This window comes from Phocoena sinus, chromosome 7 (assembly GCF_008692025.1).
Source record: "Phocoena sinus isolate mPhoSin1 chromosome 7, mPhoSin1.pri, whole genome shotgun sequence".
In the NCBI taxonomy this organism is placed as follows: domain Eukaryota; kingdom Metazoa; phylum Chordata; class Mammalia; order Artiodactyla; family Phocoenidae; genus Phocoena; species Phocoena sinus.
In genome coordinates this window covers 60,125,136-60,147,991 of record NC_045769.1, presented here as the reverse complement: position 1 = coordinate 60,147,991, position 22,856 = coordinate 60,125,136, and positions in this window count along the sequence as shown.

The following is a 22,856-nucleotide window of genomic DNA, read 5'->3' as shown; positions in this document are numbered from 1 at the left end:
GGAGATGCAAGAGATATGGGAACATATGTATATGTATAACTGATTCACTTTGTTATAAAGCAGAAACTGAAACACCATTGTAAAGCAATTATACTCCAATAAAAATGTTAAAAAAAAGAAAAAGAAAAAAATATAATTAAAAAAAAAAGAAAAGTGACTAACACTGGCATGTAAGTATTTGTAAAATAAATTAATAATAGGAGAGACATTATCTTTTGCCTTCCTGTGATAGTGTTTGAGGACCTAGCTCTATTACACCACTGCTGCCATCCAGACAGAGCATCCCTCCCACCCTCTGTGGCAAACATGGTTGTATCACAATTTTTGGCTAAAGCAAGGGTCAGTATTTCCATTATTATGACTATATGCAGATTATCACTGCTGAACCAAATGATATACTATATTTATATTTCCTTTTTTAATGTAAATTTTTTGTTTATAATAGAGTCAATAGTTTCCTAATTTCCCCACAATCCTTCCTGCTCCACGATGGACTGGTTGGTGTTCTTTAACTTTGTGCATATCAATTGTCCTGGGATGTCTCCAATATCAGATCCCTTTTTTTGGATCCCAATCCTCTTTCTGGGCCTTTCTCATTTTTCTGGAGCATATCCTTCAGAAGCTTCCTAAGATAGGATGAGAAATAGATTAATCATTTGAGCATGCACATTTGGAAATAGCCTCTGCTACCTACTATAGACTGAATGTATGTGTTTCCTCATCAGATGCATATGTTGAAGTCCAGTGTAGCTATATTTGGAATAGAGAAGTAATTAAGTTGAGGTCATAAGGGTGGGGCCCTGGTCCAGTAGGATTAGTATCCTTATAAGAAAAGACACCAGAGAGCTCAATTGCCCTCATTTTCTCTGTGTAGTCACAAAGAAGAGAGCATGTGAGCACCCAGTGAGGTGGCGGCTGCCTGTAAACAGAGGGAGAGCTGTCACCAGATGCCAATCCTGCTGGCATCTTGATCTTGGACTTCTACCCTTCAGACTGTGAGAAAATATATTTCTGTTGTTGAAGCCACCAAGTCTATGGTGTTTTGTCTGGCAGCCAGACTAATACACTCTCCTGTCTTGCTTGATTGATATTTTGGTAAATATAGAACTCTAGTTTGAAAAGTCATTTTTCATCAGAACATAGAAGGTGATAGCATTTGATTCCCATATCTTTGTATGTGACTTTTTTCTATTTAGAAGCTTTTAGGGACTTCTTTGAGTCTCCTACGTTCTGACATTTTACAACGATGTGGCTTTGACAATTGTGTTCTTCATTCATTCATCATGCTGAGCACTTGGTGGTTCCTTTTGATCTGGAGACTCATGTCTTTAAGTTCTGGAAATTTTTCATATATCATTTCTTTGAAAATTTTGTTGTCTCCATTTTCTCTATTCTCTGTTTCCAGGAACTTTATTAATCATGTTAAGAGCTTAGAGACTGATTTTCAATTTCATTTTGCAAAATCATTTCTCTGCTATCCTCCATACCTATATTTTTTATTTAGGTTTCTAGAAGAAATTAATTTTATAAAACAAAGCTTCTCCTAAATATTTTAATTCCAGGTACTATATTTTTAATTTCTAATAGGTCTTTCTTGTCCTCTATATTTTTTCTCACAGTATCCTGCATTTGTTTTATGAATACATCATCTTGATCAGACGTTGGTTTCTTTTCTTTGGTTAAGATTCCTTTGGGAGAAGAGGAACCAAGATGGCAGAGTAGAAGGACATGCTCTCACTCCCTCCTATGAGAACACCAGAATCACAAATAGCTATTGGACAGTCATCGACAGTAAGACACTGGAACTCACCAAAAAAGATACCCCACATCCAAAGATAAAGGAGAAGCCACAATGAGACAGTAGGAGAGGCGAAATCACAGTAAAATCAAATCCCATAACTGCTGGGTGGGTGACTCACAGACTGGAGAACACTTATACCACAGAAGTCCACCCACTGGAGTGAAGGTTCTGAGCTCCACGTCAGGCTTCCCAACCTCGGGGTCCAGCAAGGGGAGGAAGAATTCCTGGAGAATCAGACTTTGAAGAGTAGTAGGATTTGATTGCAGCACTTCGACAGGACTGGGGGAAACAGAGACTCCACGCTTGGAGGGCACACACAAAGTAGTGTGTGCATCGGGACCCAGGGGAAGGAGCAGTGACCCCAGGGGAGACTGAACCAGACCTACCTGCTAGTGTTGGAAGGTCTCCTGTAGAGGCGGCGGCGGGGGGGAGGGGGGGAGGGGGGGCGGCGCTGTGGCTCACCGTGGGGACAAGGACACTGGCAGCAGAAGTTCTGGGAAGTACTCCTTGGCGTGAGCCCTCCCAGGGTCTGTCATTAGCCCCACCAAAGAACTCAGGTAGGCTCCAGTGTTGGGTTGCCTCAGGCCAAACAACCAACAGGGAGGGAACCCAGCCCCACCCATCAGCAGTCCAGCAGATTAAAGTTTTACTGAGCTCTGCCCACCGGAGCAACAGTCAGCTCTACCCACCACCAGCCCCTCCCATCAGGAAACTTACACAAGCCTCTTAGATAGCCTCATCCACCAGAGGGCAGACAGCAGCAGCAAGAAAAACTACAATCCTGCAGCCTGTGGAACAAAAACCACATTCACAGAAAGACAGACAAGATAAAAAGGCAGAGGGCTATATACCAGATGAAGGAACAAGATAAAACCCCAGAAAAACAGTTAAATGAAGTGGAGATAGGCAAACTTCCAGAAAAAGAATTCAGAATAATGATAATGAAGATGATCCAGGACCTTGGAAAAAGAATGGAGGCAAAGATCGAGAAGATGCAAGAAATGTTTAACAAAGACCTAGAAGAATTAAAGAACAAACAAACAGAGATGAACAATACAATAACTGAAATAAAAACTACACTAGAAGGAATCAATAGCAGAATAATGGAGGCAGAAGAACGGATAAGTGACCTAGAAGACAGAATGGTGGAATTCACTGCTGTGGAACAGAATAAAGAAAAAAGAATGAAAAGAAATGAAGACAGCCTAAGAGACCTCTGGGACAACATTAAATGCAACAACATTCGCATTATAGGGGTCCCAGAAGGAGAAGGGAGAGAGAAAGAGCCAGAGAAAATATTTGAAGAGATTATAGTCGAAAACTTCCCTAATATGGGAAAGGAAATAGCCACCCAAGGCCAGGAAGCACAGAGTCCCATACAGGATAAACCCAAGGAGAAACACGCTGAGACACATAGTAATCAAATTGGCAAAAATTAAGGACAAAGAAAATTTATTGAAAGCATCAAGGGAAAAATGACAAATAACATACAAGGGAACTCCCATAAGGTTAACAGCTGAGTTCTCAGCAGAAACGTTTCAAGCCAGAAGGGAGTGGCATGATATACTTAAAGTGATGAAAGGGAAGAACCTACAACCAAGATTACTCTACCTGACAAGGATCTCTTTCAGATTTGATGGAGAAATCAAAAGCTTAACAGACAAGCAAAAGCTAAGAGAATTCAGCACCACCAAACCAGCTCTACAACAAATGCTAAAGGAATTTCCCTAAGTAGCAAACACAAGAGAAGAAAAGGACCTACAAAAACAAACCCAAAACAATTAAGAAAATGGTCATAGGAACATACATATCGATAAGTACCTTAAACGTGAATGGATTAAATGCTCCAACCAAAAGACACAGGCTTGCTGAATGGATACAAAAATAAGACCCATATATATGCTGTCTACAAGACAACCACTTCAGATCTAAGGACACATACAGACTGAAAGTGAGGGGATGGAAAAAGATATTCCATGCAAATGGAAATCAAAAGAAAGCTGGAGTAGCAATACTCATATCAGATAAAATAGACTTTAAAATAAAGAATGTTACAAGAGACAAGGAAGGACACTGCATAATGATCAAGGGATCGATCCAAGAAGAAGATATAACAATTGTAAAAATATATGCACCCAACATAGGAGCACCTCAATACATAAGGCAACTGCTAACAGCTATAAAAGAGGAAATCAACGGTAACACAGTAATAGTGGGGGACTTTAACACCTCACTTACACCAATGGACAGATCACCCAAAATGAAAATAAATAAGGAAGCAGAAGCTTTAAATGACACAATAGACCAGATAGATGTAATTGATATTTATAGGACATTCCATCCAAAAACAGCAGATTACACTTTCTTCTCAAGTGTGCACAGAACATTCTCCAGGATAGATCACATCTTGGGTCACAAATCAAGCCTCAGTAAATTTAAGAAAATTGAAATCATATCAAGCATCGTTTCTGACCACAACACTATGAGATTAGAAATGAATTACAGGGAAAAAAACGTAAAAAATACAAACACATGAAGGCTAAACAATACGTTACTAAATAACCAAGAGATCACTGAAAAAATCAAAGAAGAAATCAAAAAATACCTAGAGAAAAATGGCAAGGGAAACACGATGATCCAAAACCTATGGGATGCAGCAAAAGCAGCTCTAAGAGGGAAGTTTATAGCTATACAAGCCTACCTCAAGAAACAAGAAAAATCTCAAGTAAACAATCTAACCATACACCTAAAGAACTGGAGAAAGAAGAACAAACAAAACCCAAAGTTAGCAGAAGGAAAGAAATCATAAAGATCAGAGCAGAAATAAATGAAGTAGAAACAAAGAAAACAATAGCAAAGATCAATAAAACTAAAAGCTGGTTCTTTGAGAAGATAAACAAAATTGACAAACCATTAGCCAGACTCATCAAGAAAAAGAGGGAGAGGACTCAAATCAATAAAATTAGAAATGAAAAAGGAGAAGTTACAACAGACACTGCAGAAATACAAAGCATCCTTAGAGACTACTACAAGCAACTCTATGCCAATAAAATGGACAACCTGGAAAAAATGGACAAATTCTTAGAAAGGTATAAGCTTCCAAGACTGAACCAGGAAGAAATAGAAAATATGAACAGACCAATCACAAGTAATAAAATTGAAACTGTGATTAAAAATCTACCAACAAACAAAGGTCCAGGACCAGATGGCTTCACAGGTGAATTCTATCAAACATTTAGAGACGAGCTAACACCCATCCTTCTCAAACTCTTCCAAAAAATTGCAGAGGAAGGAACACTCCCAAACTCATTCTATGAGGTCACTATCACCCTGATACCAAAACCAGACAAAGATACTACAAAAAAAGAAAATTACAGACCAATATCACTCATGAATATAGATGCGAAAATCCTCAACAAAATGCTAGCAAACAGAATCCAACAACACATTAAAAGGATCATACACCATGATCAAGTGAGATTTATCCCAGGGATGCAAGGATTCTTCAATATATGCAAATCAATCAATGTGATACACCATATTAACAAACTGAAGAATAAAAACCATATGATCATCTCAATAGATGCAGAGAAAGCTTTTGACAAAATTCAACACCCATTTATGATAAAAACTTTCCAGAAAGTGGGCATAGAGGGAACCTACCTCAACATAATAAAGGCCATATACGACAAACCCACAGCAAATATCATTCTCAATGGTGAAAAACTGAAAGCATGTCCTCTAAGATCAGGAACAAGGCAAAGATATCCACTCTCACCACTATTATTGAACATAGTTTTGGAAGTCCTAGCTACGGCAGAGAAGAAAAAGAAATAAAAGGAATACAAATTGGAAAAGAAGAAGTAAAACTGTCACTGTTTGCAGATGATGTGATACTATACATAGAGAATCCTAAAAATGCCACCAGAAAACTACCAGAGCTAATCAATGAGTTTGGTAAAGTTGCAGGATACAAAGTTAATGCACAGAAATCTCTTGCATTCCTATACACTAATGATGAAAAATCTGAAAGAGAAATTAAGGAAACACTCCCATTTACCATTGCAATAAAAAGAATAAAATACCTAGGAATAAACCTACCTAGGGAGACAAAAGACCTGTATGCCGAAAGCTATAAGACACTGATGAAAGAGATTAAAGATGATACCAACAGATGGAGAGATATACCATGTTCTTGGATTGGAAGAATCAATATTGTGAAAATGACTATACTACCCAAAGCAATCTACAGATTCAATGCAATCCCTGTCAAATTACCAATGGCATTTTTTACAGAACTAGAACAGAAAAATCTTAAAATTTGTATGGAGACACAAAAGACCCCGAATAGCAAAAGCAGTCTTGAGGGAAAAAAACAGAGCTGGAGGAATCAGACTCCCTGACTTCAGACTGTACTACAAAGCTACAGTAATCAAGACAATATGGTACTGGCACAAAAACAGAAACATAGATCAATGGAACAAGATAGAAAGCCCAGAGATATACCCACGCACCTATGGTCAACTAATCTATGACAAAAGAGGCAAGGATATACAATGGAGAAAAAACAGTCTCTTCAGTAAGTGGTGCTGGGAAAACTGGACAGCTACATGTAAAAGAATGAAATTAGAACAGTCCCTAACACCATACCCAAAAACAAACTCAAAGTGGATTGGAGACCTAAATGTAAGACTGGACAGTATAAAATTCTTAAAGGAAAACAAAGGAAGAACACTCTTTGACATAAATTACAGCAAGATCTTTTTTGATCCATCTCCTAGAGTAATGGAAATAAAAACAAAAACAAATGGGACCTAATGAAACTTAAAATCCTTTGCACAGCAAAGGAAACCATAAACAAGACAAAAAGACAACCCTCAGAATGGGAGAAAATATTTGCAAACGAATCAACGGACAAAGCATTAACTCCAAAATATATAAACAGCTCATGCAGCTCAATATTAAAGAAACAAACAACCCAATCCAAGAATGGGCAGAAGACCTAAATAGACATTTCTCCAAAGAAGACATACAGATGGCTACTAAGCACATGAAAAGCTGCTCAACATCACTAATTATTAGAGAAATTCAAATCAAAACTACCATGAGGTGTCACCTCACACCAGTTAGAATGGGCATCATCAGAAAATCTACAAACAACAAATGCTGGAGAGGGTGTGGAGAAAAGGGAACCCTCTTGCACTGTTGGTGGGGATGAAAATTGATACAGCCACTATGGAGAACAGTATGGAGGTTCCTTAAAAAACTAAAAATAGAATTACCATATGATCCAGCAATCCCACTACTGGGCATATACCCAGAGAAAACCATAATTCAAAAAGACACATGCACCCCAATGTTCACTGCAGAATTATTTACAATAGCCAGGTCATGGAAATAACCTAAATGCTCATCGACAGATGAATGGATAAAGAAGATGTGGTACATATATATGATGTAACATTACACAGCCATAAAAAGGAACGAAATTGGGTCATTTGTTGAGACGTGCATGGATCTAGAGACTGTCATACAGAGTGAAGTAAGTCAGAAAGAGAAAAACAAATATCGTATATTAACGCATGTATGTGGAACCTAGAAAAATGGTACAGATGAACTGGTTTGCAGGGCAGAAGTTGAGACACAGATGTAGAGAACAAACGTGTGGACACCAAGTGGGGAAAGCTGCTGGGTGGTAGGGATGGTGGTGTGATGAATTGGGCGATTGGGATTGACATGTATACACTGATGTGTATAAAATTGATGACTAATAAGAACCTGCTGTATAAAAAAAAAAATTCAAAATTTCAAAAAACTAATACAAAAAAAAAAAAAGATTCCTTCTTCTCCTCTGTCCCCTGTATTGTCTCCGGCTTCTTTTTTCCATTTGCTTATGTTTGGTCTCTATCCTGCATGCTGAAGATTTTCTTCAAGTGTTTGCTGATCCTTTATTTATATTAAAGACTGAAGCACTGGACAACAGTTTGGAAAGTCTGTGTGTGTGTAAGTGGGGGGTATGGTGAGTGTCACCATAGGGTGGTTGTGTTATTTATTTATTTTTGGCTGCGTTGTGTCTTTGTTGCTGCCCGCGGGCTTTCTCTAGTTGTGGCGAGTGGGGGCTACTCTTCGTTGCAGTGCGTGGGCTTCTCATTGCGGTGGCTTCTCTTGTTGTGGAGCATGGGCTCTAGGCGCACTGGCTCAGTAGTTGTGGCACATGGACTCTAGAGAGCAGGCTCAGTAGTTGTGGTGCACAGGCTTAGTTGCTCCGCGGCATGTGGGATCTTCCCGGACCAGGGCTCAAACCCGTGTCTCCTGCATTAGGCAGGCGGATTCTTAACCACTGCGCCACCAGGGAAGCCCGGGGGTTGTGCTTTAAGCCACCCTTTCTACTTGGAGAGTCCTAAATGTCAGATTCTGAGATCTTTTCTCAGAGACCGTTCAGTTTTGTTTTCAGTTTTTTTTAAAAAATAGAAGAGTCAGTCCTCCAGTCTCCTGTCTGAGAGACTTGACTGCTGGCATTCATGGAGTAGGACAAGACTGGGGGGCTGTGTCCCACAACTCTGTACATGGATTTTTACTTCATCCCTCTGTCTGAGCTCAAGCCTCACTCCTATCTGCCACTGACCCTAGGGCCTGGATCTGAAGCCACTTTTGTTCAGTTTCTCCAACATGAACCCCAACTCTCCCATAGCGCTGGGGGGAGGCAGGAAGTTGGATCACTGCTCTGGTAATCTCTCTGCAGCACTTTTGCTGTTACTTCCTCAGCTCTGCTAAGTCGATTACCAGCTCTCCAACCCAATTGTCATCTTCAAGTAACTTGCTGAAATCTCTTTCACTTTTGTCTCCTCTCTGTCCATGTATGGTAATACCTTTTATTTCTTTAGTGTTATTTTAGGGACATTTGGGAAGGAAGAGGAGACAAATGCATGTTCTAATTCTGCCATATTTAACTAAAAGCCTCTCTCCTTTTTTTCTTTCCTGTTTTAAGATTTGTAATCTGTATAAGTAAAAAGAAATGATTACAGCCTACATACTAATTATTAATTAGCAGAATTAGATAACTTCTCATTCATATGAATCACAGTGACCAAAAACAAACCAAAAAATGAAATTGAGGATTTTCCCCCCCTCTGATCCTCCAATTATACCACAATAAAAGATGTTCATTAATTAACCAGACACTGTTATCACAGCATATTTGTAGATAAAATGTTGACAGGGAATGGCTTCTAAGAAGCAAATCCACCTTCAAAAATTTCTTCAAATTCCCCACATATGAGCTTTTCAGTGTCTGATATGGCAAAGTCTCGTGATCACTTTAGGCTATTGTGAGTTTATCTGAGACAAGCTCATTTTGATCAATGTGATGAGTCCTAATCATAAACATTTCCTTTGATTGAATCACGGTGGTGTGCGTTCCTGCTAGTTGGGGAAGGGGGAAGCAGCATTTTTGTTGGCATTTGAAGTGAGGTGCTCATCTGGGGACCCCTGAAAGTGGTAAAGGAGCTGGGGTTGCAGTAAAAAGCTCAAGGTTCCTATGGTGCAGTTCTGGATAAAAGCAAGAAATTAGCTCTCAGCCACACCAAAGGAGCTGAGCACCTCCGAGTAAGCACGCCCATCATTCTGATTGAAGTGGAAGAGTAGAAGGTAAAAGAGCTTCTCCTTGGTATCTGAGTACCAGGCAAGTAAAATAGAAAGGAAAAAGCTTTCAGTGCCTCAAGAGCAGTTAACAAACCCTGAAAAGGAAGAAGTGGGCAAAACTGCACTGCCTGAAAGTTTTATTGAGAAAAAAGAGCAAAGAGCTTTATACACAGGGTGAAGAAATGACGCTCTTGGTTTGTAGAAAAGATAATAATGTGAGTTACAGGAAAGAACTGGTAGGAAAGTAGAACTTACAATTCACAAATTTTTATAGAAAGCTACATGTAGCATTCAATACTTTAATAAAACAGAATGGATTTTAAAAAGGAGTAGTTTTTAAATATAGCCAATATAGGAAAGAAATTCCATTCTAACATTGGTAAGAAGATATTCTGAGCTTGGGGAGGAATATTAGGTTTATTTAGCGATGACAAAGTAGACAAGCTAATTCTGTCTAACAGAGACTTGGGCAAGTAAATTCCAGGAAGAGCTGATGACAGGGTTTTTTTTATTGTTTTTCTTTTTTTTAAACAGAGTCTTCCTCCACCTTGAGTGCCGTCCTATCAGGCAATGCAAGGAATATTTTATCCTTTGATCTGTTACCACATTTTCGCAAAGGCAGATGGCTTGAATGACGGCCACATGCAGAACAGCAGAATCTTACAGCTGGGAGGAGATACAAAGGTCCGTAATGCAGAGTTTGAACCTAAATCCACAGAGTTAAAAATCATAAGTCCTATACCTTTTCTTAAGATCGAAGATTGCAACCATTCCTTGAACAATGATTTTTTCCCCCTTTTATCAGCTTTATTTAAAGATTGAATGAAATATGTGGGTATAAAATTTTAAACAAATTTGATTTCCCTTTTAATGAAAGTTGTCCTTGAAAAGAATCTCTTTAGGAGATTAAAACTTATTCAGACGATGTTTTGCTTATTCAAAACATTTGTAGGACTCTAACTTTTAATTGCTTTCAGAAATTTTAGCCAAATCAGCTCTTTTTACTTGATTTTTAAACTTGATCATCCATTTGCCGTTTCCTCTCTCCCGTTCTTTGGGACCGCCCAGTTAGTCCTGTTATTCTGCCCCAAAAACCTTGCTGAGATCTGAATGAGAAGTGGCCCATGTGGATATCCAAGGGAAGCGCATCCCAGTGGAGGGAGCAGCTGGTACAAAGGCTCTCAGGCAAGAACAGAGAGAATGACAAAGTGAAAGGAGTACAATGGGAGGGAGCCGAGAAGGGCAGGCAGGGGCCAAATCATTAGAGCATTAAAAAGTCAGAGGAGGGAGTGTTTGGGTGCAACATGTTCTGGCTTCTATGTTAAAAAGTCGCTGGAATTTGAAAGCAACGATGATGTTCTTCCACAGGTGAATGGATTAGCAAACTGTATATGTTCTTACAATGAAATACTATTCAGTGATAAAAAGGAATGAGCTATCAAGTCATGAAAAGACATAGAGAAACCTTAGGTACGTACAGCTAAGTGAACGAAGCCAGTCTGAGAGAGCAACATGCTGTATGATTCCCACTACGTGACATGCTAGAAAAGACCAAACTATGGAGGCAGTAAAAAGATCAGTGGGGGCTTCCCTGGTGGCGCAGTGGTTGAGAGTCCGCCTGCCGATGCGGGGGACACGGGTTCGTGCCCTGGTCCGGGAGGATCCCACATGCCGCGGAGCGGCTGGGCCCGTGAGCCATGGCCGCTGAGCCTGCGCGTCCGGAGCCTGTGCTCCACAATGGGAGAGGCCACGACAGTGAGAGGCCCGCGTACAGAAAAAAAAAAAAAAAAGAAGAAGATCAGTGGTTGCAAAGGGTTCAGGGAAGTGAGGGAGGGATGAGTATTTATTTACAGGGATTTTTAGGGCAGTGAAATTATTCTGTATGGTATTGTAATGGTAATATACATCATTACACATCTATCAAAACCCACAGACTATGTGATATGAGTGAACCTTAATGTAAAGTATGGACTTTAGTTGATAGTAATGTATCAATATTGGTTCATCAGTTGTAACAATCGTACCATACTAATGCAAGATATTAATAATAATAGGGGACACTGAGTCAGGGATGGTGGTGGTGGTGGTGAGGAGGTATAGGGGAATTCTCTGTACTTCTCAATTTTTCTGTAAGCCTAAAACTCCTCAAAAAAATAAAGTCTATTAATTAATTTCTTTACGTCACTGGAGTTGATATTTAAAAACTGGATGGTAGAGGGCAGAGTGATTGCAGGAAGATCTGTCTGGAGCCTATGGCTGCAGGCCAGGAGAGGCATAGGTGGCCTAGACTTTGGGACCGAGTGGGAAGAAGGGAGGAGATGGGGAGAATGGACAGATCTAGAATGTGTTCTGGAAATTATCTTAACAGGACTTAACGGATGGCCTGGATATGAGAGGGAAAGAAAGACAGGACATGGGGTTTAAGCGACTGAGTGAATGAATGGTCCTACAATTTACGGAGGGGGGGAAGTGAGAAAGGCCTGCCAGACGCACCCGTGCAGATGGGTGGGTGGGCGGTTGGATATACAATTTTGGAGTTCTGGGGCGAGGTCAGGATGAAGATGGAGATCTGGTTGTTGTCAGAATCTGGAAGATGTCCAACCTCACAGGACTGGATAAACTCAACTAGGAAGTGAGTACCCAAGGGGGGAGCAAACACTAACTGCTGAGCAGTTCGGCACCAGAAGGGAGCTCAGACAGGAACTGACAAAGAAAGCTGAGAGGGAGCCTCCAGGAGGTGGGAGAAATCCAGAAGCCTGTGGTGGCAGAAAGCCGAGGGAAGACTTCTTCACACACTGCAGGGAGAGGTACAAGCACCAATGCGGATGAAACACCCCTTCAAACAGCAGGCTCCCACTTTCCCGGGTCAGTTCTGATTCTTCAACCAAGGAACGAACATGCATCTCTTCCGGGAACCAAAGCCTCGCCCTTGGGTCCTCACATTTAGTACTCCTCTTTGGGAGTCACACAGCATGTCGGTTTAGAGCAGGGGATGGCCAAGTACAGCCCCTAGACCAATTGTTTTTATACAGCCCACACGCTAAGAGTGGTTTTTATATTTTTTCATAGTTGGAAAAGAATCAGAGGAAGAATATTTTGTGGCATGTGAAAATTATAATTCAAAAGTCAGTGTCTATAAGTAAAGTTTTTATTAAAACAAGCCACACTCATTTGATTGCTATTATTTTCTGACCGCTTTTGCATTACAAAGGCTGAGTTGAGCACATGGGACAGAGACTGTATGACCTGCAAAGCCTAGGGTATTTACTCCCTGTCCCTTTACAGAAAACGTTTTCTGGCCCCCGATTTAGAGTACAAAATCTCATTACCGGGCTTCCCTGGTGGCGCAGTGGTTGGGAGTCCGCCTGCCGATGCAGGGGACACGGATTCGTGCCCCGGTCCGGGAAGATCCCACATGCCGCGGAGCGGCTGGACCCGTGAGCCGTGGCCGCTGAGCCTGCGCGTCCAGAGCCTGTGCTCCGCAACGGGAGAGGCCGCAACAGTGAGAGGCCCACGTACCACAACAACAACAACAACAAAAAATCTCATTTCCGTGTGTGAGGACTGGCATGACACAAACTTATCTGTCCTCATCATGGATTGTCTTGGACACAGCTTAACTTGAAGTCCACGTATATATAATGTGTTTTTGTCACCATATCTGACACATACGCTTGGAGTCCTCATAGGACCATTTCGATTCAGTGACTTCTGAACTTCTGCCTCCTGACGTCTCCCCGAGTTTCTTCCCGCACATCCAACTGCCCACTGGATGTATCTATCTGAGTCGTCCTTAAGCTCATCATGTACAAAATGGAGCTAGCGACCTTCCCCTGAGAACTTATTTTATGTTAACATTCCTTAGTGTGATAGAACAAAAATACATATTCGGTTTTTCTCCCCTTCCTGACACAGCTTCAAAAACTCTTGGAATTTCCTGAGTGATGGGAGCATCTTTTGTTGTACCTAATGAGCCCCTTTCAACCACGCCTGAGTTTATGCTAACAAGGTGAGTCCTGGTGGGCCCTGGGGTAGTTTCAAAAGAGGGGCTGGCTACACCAGAAAGAGCACATGAGTAGAGGGCTGGAACTTTCAGGACTCCTCACCCCGCCACCTCCAGGGAAAGAAGAGGTGCTGGAGATTGAGTGGCCAATCATTTAACCAATCATGCCTACCTAATGAAACCCCAGAAACTCAGAAAAACTCTGAAATGAGGAGACTGGGGGCAGCTTCCTGGTTGGTGAACATACCGCTGTACCAGGAGGATGGTGCACCCCAGCTCCACGGGGGCAGAGGCTCCTACACTCAGGATCTTTCCACATATACCCTATGTGCCACTTCATCTGACTGTTCATTTGTATCCCTTAAAACAGTCATTAAGTACCTTACTTTCAGTGAGTTCTGAGTCATTTTAGCAGATTACTGAACATGAATGGGGGGTTGTGGGAACTCTCACATTTGTAGCCAAGTTAGACAGAAGTGTGGGTCACCTGGGGACTCCACTTGTGGCTGGTGTCCAAGCCAAGCAGTCTTGGGAGACTGAGCCTTTAACTTTCCGGGTGTGCTCTAACTCTGGATAGCTGGTGTCAGAACTGCATTGAACTGTAGAACCTACAGCTGGTGTCAGAGAACTGGTGTTAGAACCTGCTTAGTCACAGGCTTCACCATCCAACCCGTCACGCACGGTAGAAATCTGATGGTTATTTTAGACTTGTTTTTTAGTCCATACTCCACATTCAATCACTGAGCGATGCTGAATATGCCTTGATTCTGCCTCTACCCATGAGCCTCCATCTCCCTCTTCAGCTTCCACTGCCCTGGTTTAGACCCTCAACAAAACATTCACATGGACCGTGATAGTAGCACCCCAATGATCCTCCCTAACACCAGTCTTGCCCCATCTCAAAATTTTTTTTTTTTTTTTGCCGTGCAGCTTGTGGGATCTTAGTTCCCCGACCAGGGATCGAACCCATGCCCTCAGCAGTGAAAGCGTGGAATCCTAACCACTGGACCACCAGGGAATTCCCAATACTAGGTTTTAACTAGTGATCTACTGAAAAAATATAGACCAACCAAGTCTTAAAACCATTTAAAGACTGATCCTGCATACAGCAACGATTCTCAAGCCTGATGCACATCACAATCACCTGTGAAGCATTTGAAAAATGCAGATGTCTGGGCTACTCCCTCATTGATTCTAAGATCTAGCTAGGTCCTACCTGAAAGACAACCGGGTAGCTTTTTCCTAGAGTTTTTGGATCAGACACTTTAAGGATTTGTTCTCAATTATTTGGAATTCATGCTGATGAAAAATTAAATCATGAAATCTTTGAGTTATTTCTGGTCAAAGAGTAGAGTCTTTCATCTCACCATTTAACATTTTATGGAATTTCACCATTCAGGAGTGTTCAAAGTGCACGTATTTTGCGAATCCTCTACATCCAGTCTCTTTGTTTCTGGATTCAGGCTGCAATTTGATGACTGATCAAAGATTGCAAAACTTGAGTTCTAGTTTCCAAAACTGACTGCATCTTACCTGGGGTAAATCCTATTACAAGGCAACTTCTTCTTTTTTAAAAAATTTATTTTTGGCTGTGTTGGGTCTTCATTGCTGCACGTGGGCTTTCTCTAGTTGCAGTGAGCAGGGGGTACTCTTCGTTGTGGTGCGCGGGCTTCCCACTGCGGTGGCTTCTCTTGTTGCGGAGCACGGGCTCTAAGCGCATGGGCTTCAGTAGTTGTGGCACACAGGCTCAGTAGTTGTGGCTCGCAGGCTCTAGAGCGCAGGCTCAGTAGTTGTGGCGCACAGGCTTAGTTGCTCCGCGGCATGTGGGATCTTCCCGGACCAGGGCTCGAACCCATGTCCCCTGCATTGGCAGGCGGATTCTTAACCACTGTGCCACCAGGGAAGCCCAAGGAAACTTCTTTTAATTGCCAGAAGAGTTTATGTCTTCAGTAGTGGGAAAGGCTGCCTTCAAGCAGAGAGATCCCTCTTTCAGAACTGGAATGTATGTCCAGGTTTAATGTTAGAAGACTGCAGATGTAGTAGGATTTCAGGCCATTCTTTCTCAGGGTCGTTGCTGTACAAGATGGGGATAATTTTGTTATATCTCACCCACATGGATTAACCATTCCTGTAACATCCTAGGTAATTTAAGCACTACTTCTACTATTTTAAAAGAAATCATTCATTTTATCAGCAATGCACAGGTGATTTGACCTTAAACTTAGGTAATTATAATAATTAAAGAGCTAATGCCACATCCGCAAGCCTGTGCAGACCCTCTCTCATTGCCTATTGTCTAGAAACCATTATCTTGTGCGTAGCTCTCTTTCTGTTCCCTGTTTCTTTGGAGCACTTCCAAGATCCAGTCTGTTACTATTTAAACTCTCTCTGAATGTTGGTATGTTGGTATTTTTGTGCTCTGCCTTGTACGACTTACGGATTTTTGTTTTCTTCTTGGTGAGATATTTTCCATATCCATTCACAACCATTATTCATTCCACATGCTGCAAATATAATGCCCACCTAATCAATCACCACTTCTGCATTTGAAAGTAAAACCATCCTTTCTTTATCATATTGGGCAAATTAGTCAAATGAGTGTTTTCTAAAACTTGCTGCCTTTTTAGGGCCCTTGGCTCTCAGTCTGCCTTTCTCCACTGCCGCCTCCTCCCTTTCTCCTCCTCCTGTTTGCAAACAGTATCTGTTTCCTTTTGTGGTGTTCCGAGTGGATTCTGATCCCCCTGACCGTGTCGCCTGCTTCAACGATCAAGCATCCTTCCTCCGGAGCACTCCCTTTCCGAGAGGGCCGCGCGGGTGGTGCAGAAGCCTTCATCTCCCTCTCCCCGTGACTGAGCAGCGAAGCCCGTTGGAATTAAGAAGTGGAAACTCTCCTCTCGGGCAGGTTTTACTTTTAGAAAGCACGGTGACTGTACAATCAATATTAATCACGGAAAATTACAAAACGCCTTTGTTGATGGTTTGCTGGAGACAGGGTAGTCAAAAAAAAAAAAAAGAAAGAAAGAATGGAGCAGCTTATATACTCAGCTCTTCCCTTATCGGTTCTCCCCCAGTCCACATTTCCCTTAATTTCTCTATTTGAGTTTCATTTTGAGAATGATTCCTTTGTTTTAAGAAAGCAGAGTTCTTTTGTGCCAATCCCAACATTCTTGTCAATTAAGCCTCTTGAAGAGAGAGAGAGAGAGAACGTAGTGGAGCATCTGCTGCCACAAAAAGTCTTGCAGCCAAAGCCTGTTAGAGGGAACTCTGTCTAACTATTGTCCTGGCAAAGCAAATGGCCCTTAGAATCATGATTCTTTCTAATGTATGTGTTTATAAGCAATTAAACTCCAGTTTTCGGGAGCACACATTACTTTAATAGACATACAGTACTACTTTAAACTGTCTTTGCCATCTGCTCTTCATGATTATAAATGCAAAAAGAACATATTTTACATTAGCATCAGAAACTAGTGTGATATTAGGGACTGAAATGCCCATATATGCTCTTTGTACAATACCGAATGCATCTGTGCTATTTTCCTTTTCTTTCCACAATGCAAATCAGAGAAGGAAGATGCTTATTCCTTGTGGTCTCTTTCCTGACATGGAAGATAATTTTCAGGATGGAAATTCATTAGGAGGGCATTTTGACTTCCTATTCAGGCAAATATGCTTTTAAAACTATATGAGCCGATGTGTCAGGCTCTTGCTGGCCCTATATGGCTATCTTATCTCCTAGCCAATAAGGGGGGGAAAAAAACCCAATACACCAAGGGCAGTAAATTACTGTAATCTTCTTTAATGTCCATCTGAGATACAATGCATAATATATAATGGGGTAAGTGTTTTTTCTTTTCTATAAATAAAATTTAAAAGAAGCATGGGATGCACATGTATTGGTGGAACACTTAGTACAGAGTTGAAAAAGCATCTGGATAGGCATATGCTGTGGTTTTCATCTGCATCTTTATGGTTGGGTGATCTTTCAAGATGGAGAATAACGCCACCATAATGTTGGAGGAAGGAGGAATGAAACAGTTCTATTTTCTCAGCTGGGCTGGTCAAAACCACCATTTAAACATATTCATCTCATAAAAAATAATGGAGATGAGTCCATGAGACTCTCCACTAAGAAGGAAATTTAGCCAAAGTTTAGAAATGTAGGTCAAAGGAAAGGATACTCAGGATGAGTTAAAAGAAGTTCAACAGCAGAGTCTACTTGGAAGAATTTGTCCCCCTCCATAGTGAAGTGGATTCATCACTTACTAGAATAACTCAGTTCACACTGAATTTCCAGATCAACGAATTTAAGAACAGAGGGCAATGACCATTTCCCCGAGCTTATTAGTGTGTTTCTGTCTTGTTTTCCATCCTGGCCGTATTGGACGGTACAGAATGACAAAGGCATGTATTATAGGGTGAGAAATGCTACATGCAGGTGAAGATGAAGATGTACATGCTCGTTAGTAATGAGTGACTCTAGGCTCTGATCAACTCTATGAAACCAGGTACATATCACCAGAGGTGACTGCCCCCAAGCGGGCAGGACGGAGACCTGCAGTGATCACAGAACAGCTGCTGGAGGGGGAAGACCATCGCTCTTCTCTTTTCTCAGCTCTAGGTTAAAAAACAAGCAAACACCACTTAAAATACAGTACTCCACAAGAAAAATTCTGACTTCCTTTGGAATAGCGCAACCTTGTAATTCTGTGAAAGACTGCCTCCTGCTTGTAGTAACTGTCGTTCTGTGTAAGGGCTGAACTTTTCGAGTCCCTGCCTCATAAGTGTGTACAACAAGCCAAGCCAACTACAAGACCAACGTCCCTGAAGTACAACATTCCCCATGTTACTCCCTGCTCAGAAATTTTCAGTGACATCCACAGCTGACATTTGAAGTTGCTGCTGAAGCCTTTGTGGACAAGATCTGCCAACTTTTCATGCTAACTCCAGGAATTCTCTGGTCCCTCCAATTTCTCAAGCCTTCCACGCCCCTCGTGGGATCATGAGGGGACTTTTGCATCTCCAGGTTTGCATCTCTTGGGTTTCTATCATTTGCGCTCCCTCAAACCAAGGGGCCAAGACTAAGAGACTCTGGGTCCTTCCTCACTGGTCTAATTAGTGCTTTAACACGAGGCCTGTCTCCTCCAAATGTCTCTCTTCTCTCCACAGCCACCCCCCCTCCACCAGCCCCATCCTTCTTGAAAGGGCTTTTCTCCTTCCAGGATTTTAGGCACTTCCCCCCCTCCCCCCCCCCTCCCCTCGTGGGTTATTATAGAAACTCTGGTCCTCTAACTTCGGGTCCTTGAAATCCACCAGTCCTTTTTTCCTTCAGCAAAGGTTGGCTCTCACAAACGAAAGCCGGGGCTTTCACAACTTTTGTGTCTGAAACAGGAAGGAAGAAATATTGTCCTTCCTACAAAGCTGGGTTCTGCCCTTCTCTAAAAGAAAGATTACTTCAGCTCCAATGCATGGAGGATCGCAAAGCTGCAAGAATTGCGGGGTAGTAAAGATTACCTGGGGTTACACTTTAAAATAATATTTTACTTCATATACATTAAGACCCAGTTCAAATTCCATCTTCACTAATCACACAGATTAAAAGTGATTTCTACCACCTCTAAACTCCTATAGTGTGTAGCCCTCATACAGGGCCTGGAGAGCCTCGCCTGCAGCCGTTTCTCTCATCTCTCCAAAGAAGACTGTAATCCTATTATCCTTCATCCTGCCTGATGCAGTCAGTTTAATTAGGAGTTACAGAGCAGTAAGCATCGTCTCCTTCCTGATAGACAGCCTCCTGGCATCTCCCTGGGGGTAATCCTGTGTCTCACCTGGTGGTATAATATGCAAGTGATGGTGATAAAGCCAACCGGAAACCTTAGAGGTGAGTCTGTGACTGGCCCAAATCTCGCCTTTCACACTTGCTCTGCTTTTTGGACTTTAGATGTTTTAAAGTTCAGAGCCACAGCTGTTCCTCACTGTCAGCCAGCCTTATGAACTTGATTTCTGGACACTGAGTAGAATTACTGAAAGGAAAAGATTTAATATTGAGAAAAGTGGACCCCTAATCAATGCAGTCTTCCAATGTCCTCAAATTTGAAATTTGGAAAAATGATTGAACGAAAGAATGTATCACACTGGTCACAAATGCATGTAGTCCTTTCTCCACAAGATTTAATAGTGTTTAATATAGACAGTATAAGTAAAATGTTGGTTAAAATACTTTTGTTTTGTTTTGGTTTTGGTTTTGGTTTTGGTTTTTTTTGTGGTACGCGGGCCTCTCACCGCTGTGGCCTCTCCCGTTGCGGAGCACAGGCTCCGGACGCGCAGGCTCAGCAGCCATGGCTCACGGGCCCAGCCGCCCCGCGGCATGTGGGATCCTCCCGGACCGGGGCACGAACCCATGTCCCCTGCATCGGCAGGCGGACTCTCAACCACTGCGCCACCAGGGTAGCCCTAAAATACTTTTTTAATTAAAAAAAAAAATTCCTGCCCCTGGTCAAAAGAAATCGAGCAACACTAAAAATTACATGCAAAAGGCCAATGTCTACCTCATCCTAAATTCCTTTCTAGTTTCTCCTCCAGAGGAACTACTGTTAACGGCTCTTTTATAATCCTTCCAGAAAATTCTTGTGCATATACAAGGTGCATTTATGTGGGTACATAATATGCATATCTATATAGCCCCCTCTTCCCCCCATAAAAGTAAGCATACTTTATACACTGTTACGAACCTTGCTTTATCCACTTAAAAATGAGCTGTGCATATACCTCTGTCTATGTACAGTTCTTATTCTTTTTAATGGGTGCTTACGATTGCATTATTTGAATGTTTCATACCTTATTTGACCAATTCTCTATGGAAGAGAATTGGTTAATATAATTGACCTAATGTTTAGGTCAATTAAGTCAATTATATTAGCGAGAATTTCTATCATCAAATTTCCTAGGCAAGGCTCATGCTGAGAAGTCTAGGTCTCAGGTTATGCTAAATTTCAGTTGGCTAATCCTCCACACACTTCAACTCTGCAAGACCCTTGGTGGCAGGGGGTGTCACTGGTCCTTCTCTGCGCAGAAGGAAAACATGGTGGAAGTGTAGCTTTTTCCGGGCTAATGAGGAACACAGAGGCTCTCAAGGCCTATATGGAGCCTTCTTTTGTCTATGTTCCAGTGCTGACTTCATTGGGTTTTAACCCCAGGTCTCTTCTGACCCAGCCCTTGCACTTGTCCAGGCCGGTTGGTTCAGTGTGACCTGCCACCTGTCCTCAGACGATCCTGCTTCTCTGCTCACTGCCGAAACCTGTCTTCTCGATCCATTTTGTGTGTTTCACATTTTTGCATCCACAAGTCTGATCTCTAGGAGCTGACCACTCCTGTCTACTCTAGGCTTCTGGGATCCCCCATTGCCCCCTCCCCTTGATTGGCCTCTGACTCTCAGACAGCTCCTTCCTCTCAGGCCCTCTTGTTGGCCCCCCCTGCTCTTCCAGCCTGTAGTGTTAGAATGCTCCCAGGCTCTGAAATGAACAATACCTGCTTCTCTATCCACACTCTGACCTGGATGATTATGCCAGTCCCACCATCTAACATGGCTGAGCAAGGAAAACACCCGGGAAGCATCCTCGACACCTCTCTTTTTCTCACATCCAGTTCACGAAGTCCCATCGACTCTACTGCTGCCATTCTAGTCGAAACCACATGTGTCTCCACGAGCTGGATTGGGGCGAAAATAAGGAAAAACAGCAAAAGAACAACTAGCCCAAGGAATAAAAATGTGATTAACATGGATAATGTGAAAGCTGATGTGTTTCATGAGCTTTTGAGCTTCTAATTTGAACAAAATCCCATTGCTAGCCTTTGTTTCAACTGGGGAGAAAAGGGCAAGTGTTGAAGTGACCATGCGGGGTACATCCAGTCATTGCCTGTTGCTGCCCACTTCAGTCCCAAGAAGGCGCAGGTCAAAAGGAGTACGAGGCCGGTCTAAGACTGCACTATCCAATATGGTAGCTACTACCACCTGTGGCTACAGAGCACTTGCAATGTGGCCAGTGCCAATGGAGACGTGCTGTAAGTGTAAAATACAGCCACGTTTGAAAGACTTGGGACAACAAGAAAAAAAAGCATGTGAAATATTTTATTAATAATTTTTAGGGCTTCCCTGGTGGCGCAGTGGTTGGGGGTCCGCCTGCCGATGCAGGGGACACGGGTTCGTGCCCCGGTCCGGGAAGATCCCACGTGCCGCGGAGCGGCTGGGCCCGTGAGCCATGGCCGCTGAGCCTGCGCGTCCGGAGCCTGTGCTCCGCGGCGGGAGAGGCCACAGCAGTGAGGGGCCCGCATACCGCAAAAAAAATAAAAATAAAAATAATAATTTTTAGGTTGATTATATGTTGAAATAAAAATTGGGGATATATTAGGTTAGTATATTATTACTATTCAATCAAAATTAATTTCACCTGTTTCATCTTTTTAAAATTTGGCTATTAGAAAATGTAAATTACATAAGTGGCTTGCATTGTATTTCCATTGGACAGCAGTGGTCTGGAAAGTCTGATGACTGGGGTTTTGAGAATCCAACAGAGTTTTTACATTTTAATGATATCCTGTCTCCATAAAGACTAATTCCTGAGAAGTTTCCATTGTTCCAGAAATGTTCAAGTAATTGAACTGTATTAAAATAATCTTCAGGGTCCAGAGCCCTGACGGAGGCACATCTTTGTCCTCTAAGAATGAATTTAATTTCTAGAAAGCTTTCACTCATTTATTCAGGAAGCATCCAAGGAGTGCTTACTATGTGCTGACACGTCCAGACAGTGATGCATGTAGAGGTGAAAATGAAAATTTCCTGACCTCAGGGAGTTTATTACATTGGAGAAATAGATCCATAAGTACACATCCAAAAGAATGATTTTAATGGAAAGGTGTACAAAGTTGAGGAATGTCCATTTACTTGGAGCCATGATGAAGAAAATAGATGATTAAGCTGGGGTTCAAAAGAAAACATGAATATAAAGTAGTGAAACATCGCTTCGAGTGGTTTATAAACAAGACGGACCAAAAATGTGAGAAATAGCAGCATCATTGTTCGTTTGAATAAGTGTTATCATTTAGCCTGCTAACATGACCACTTGGAAAGGGACAACGTTTCTTTTACGTTTTATGTATTAGCACGCTAGTAAAGATAAAATCCTGGGGCTTCCCTGGTGGCGCAGTGGTTGGGAGTCCGCCTGCCGATGCAGGGGACACGGGTTCGTGCCCCGGTCTGGGAAGATCCCACATGCCGCGGGGCGGCCGGGCCCGTGAGCCATGGCCGCTGAGCCTGCGCGTCCGGAGCCTGTTGCTCCGTAACGGGAGAGGCCACAACAGTGAGAGGCCCGCGTACCACAAAAAAATAAATAAAATGAAATAAAATAAAATAAA